Source organism: Eschrichtius robustus, chromosome 13 (assembly GCF_028021215.1).
Source record: "Eschrichtius robustus isolate mEscRob2 chromosome 13, mEscRob2.pri, whole genome shotgun sequence".
Taxonomy (NCBI): domain Eukaryota; kingdom Metazoa; phylum Chordata; class Mammalia; order Artiodactyla; family Eschrichtiidae; genus Eschrichtius; species Eschrichtius robustus.
Window position 1 is genome coordinate 13,907,035 of NC_090836.1, and position 3,160 is coordinate 13,910,194.

Genomic DNA, 3,160 nt, shown 5'->3' on the forward strand with positions numbered 1-3,160 from the left:
GTCCTGCAGGTCTTTTAAGAAATTTAAAGTCAGGGGGTGTGATTCCTCCAGCTCTGTTCTTCCTTCTCAAGATTATTATTTCTATTTGGGGTCTTTTGTGTTTCCATACAAATTTAAAAATTACTTGTTCTAGTTCTGTGAAAAATGCCATTGGTATTTTGATAGGGATTGCATGGAATCTGTAGATTGTTTTGGGTAGTATGGTCATTTTCACAGTATTGATTCTTCCACTCCAAGAACATGGCATATTTTTCCATCTGTTTTTGTTGCCTTTAATTTCTTTCATCAGTGTCCTATAGTTTTCTGAGTACAGGTCTTTCACCTCTTTAGGTAGGTTTATCCCTAGGTATTTTATTCTTTTTGATGTGATATGGTAAATGGGATTGTTTCCTTAATTTCTCTTTCTGATAGTTTCTGATAGTTCATCAGTGTACAGAAGTGCAACAGATTTCTGTATATTAATTTTGTATTCTGAACTTTACTGAATTCATTGATGAGTTCTAGTAGTTTTCTGGTGGCATCTTCAGTATTTTCTATGTACAGTGTCATGTCATCTGGAAAGAGTGACATTTTTACTTCTTCTTTTCCAGTTTGCATTTCTTTTATTTCTTTTCCTTCTCTGATTGCTGTGGCCAGGACTTCCAAAACTATGTTGAATAAAAGTAGCGAGAGTCACCATCCTTGTCTTGTCCCCGATCTTAGAGGAAATGCCTTCAGCTTTTCACTGTTAAGTATGATGTTAGCTGTAGGTTTGTCATATATGACCTTTATTATGTTGAGGTAGGTTCCCTCTATGCCCACTTTCTGGAGAGTTTTGATCATAAATGATGTTGAATTTTGTCAAAAGCGCTTTTTCTGTATCTATTGAGATGATCATATGGTTTTTATTCATTAAAATAACAACATCAACAACGGCACTGATAAAACCTCAGAGATCTCTGATCTTGGACCTAATTTGTGGTTACAAGGCTAAATGCACCAAGAAGGTTGCAATTGTCTGTAAAGACAGGACCTGTTATGGTGTCTCCCTCAGGAAAATGGTGAAGAAAATTGAAATGAGCCAGCACACCAAGTACACTTGCTCCTTCTGTCACAAAACCAAGAGGGAGAGCTAGCTGTGGGTGTCTGGCACTGTGGTTCTTGCATGAAAATGGTAGCCGGTAGTACTGACCCTACAATACCACTTCTGCAGTCACAGAAAAGTCCATCATCAGAACACAGAAGGAATGGAAAGATCAGAAGCTCACCATGGGAAACACTGCTGGCCTGTAATAAATGGATTCATTTATGTAACCCCCCCAAAAAAAAATCCTCAGAGATTTCTAAAGTTCAGTGACTGCTAAAAGAGAAAGAAATAGATTATAGAAAGGAAATAACCTGGGAGCTGTTATCTAAGAATAACCTTTGTTTTCTTAGAAGAAAAAAAAAAAACCCATCTTATGCCAGGAAGGAAAAGGTGAGAGCCAAGGAATCTGCATTCCTTGAAAGATTCCTGAGTGATTCTGAATTAAATGGTTGGCACTTTAGAAAGTTGCTCTAAAGGGCTAGTCTTGAAATCAGAGCCCATCATTCACAGGCTTTTTCCTTTCTGCCCCAAAATAGGAAACAGAAGCTGATAGTCACCAAGAGAAACAGAAAACTCAGAGAGCAAATAATAGTTCTTTTTGAACCAGCGAAGTGAGGCAGTGTTAACAAGCATCAAAAAACAAAAACTAAGACCAAACCCAGGAAAGCAACAGCAACAAGTGGAAAAGAAACAAAAAGCAAGTAATAAGGACACTTTAAAGGTATGGTCTGAAATCAAGAGAGAAGGATGGAATTAAGACCACAGCACCGCTGGGAAAATTGGACAGGTACATGTAAAAGTATGAAATTAGAACACTCCCTGACACCATGCACAAAAATAAACTCAAAATGGATTAAAGACCTAAGTGTAAGGGCAGACACTATCAAACTCTTAGAGGAAAACATAGGCAGAACACTCTATGACATACATCACAGCAAGATTCTTTTTGACACAGCTCCCAGAGAAATGGAAATAAGAACACAAATAAACAAATGGGACCTAATGAAACTTAAAAGCTTTTGCACAGCAAAGGAAACCATAAACAAGACCAAAAGACAACCCTCAGAATGGGAGAAAATATTTGCAAATGAAGCAACTGACAAAGGATTAATCTCCAAGATTTACAAGCAGCTCATGCAGCTCAATAACAAAAAAACCAACAACCCAATCCAAAAATGGGCAGAAGACCTAAATAGACATTTCTCCAAAGAAGATATACAGATGGCCTACAGACACATGAAAGAATGCTCAACATCATTAATCATTAGAGAAATGCAAATCAAAACTACAATGAGATATCATCTCACACCGGTCAGACTGGCCATCATCAAAAAATCTAGAAACAATAAATGCTGGAGAGGGTGTGGAGGAAAGGGAACACTCTTGCACTGTTGGTGGGAATGTAAATTGATACAGCCACTATGGAGAACAGTATGGAGGTTCCTTAAAAAACTAAAAATAGAACTACCATATGACCCAGCAATCCCAATACTGGGCATATACCCTGAGAAAACCATAGGTCAAAAAGAGTCATGTACCAAAATGTTCATTGCAGCTCTATTTACAATAGCCAGGACATGGAAGCAACCTAAATGTCCATCGACAGATGAATGGATAAAAAAGATGTGGCACATATATACAATGGAATATTACTCAGCCATAAAAAGAAATGAAATGGAGGTATTTGTAATGAGGTGGATGGAGTTGGAGTCTGTCATACAGAGTGAAGTAAGTCAGAAAGAGAAAAACAAATACAGTATGCTAACACATATATACGGAATCTAAGGAAAAAAAAAAAAAAAAAGGCCATGAAGAACCTAGTGGCAAGACGGGAATAAAGACACAGACCTACTAGAGAATGGACTTGAGGATATGGGGAGGGGGTGGGGTGAGATGTGACAGAGTAAGAGAGTGTCATGGACATATATACACTACCAAATGTAAAATAGATAACTAGTGGGAAGCAGCCGCATAGCACAGGGAGATCAGCTCGGTGCTTTGTGACCACCTAGAGGGGTGGGATGGGGAGGGTGGGAGGGAGGGAGATGCAAGAGGGAAGAGAAATGGGAACATATTGTATATGTATAACTGATT

General features: G+C 38.3%; 1 pseudogene; it reads left to right on the forward strand.

Annotated features, from left to right (window-relative positions):
• Positions 1–869: 869 nt before the first annotated feature.
• Positions 870–1,272, forward strand: LOC137775755 (large ribosomal subunit protein eL43-like; annotated as a pseudogene).
• Positions 1,273–3,160: the final 1,888 nt, after the last annotated feature.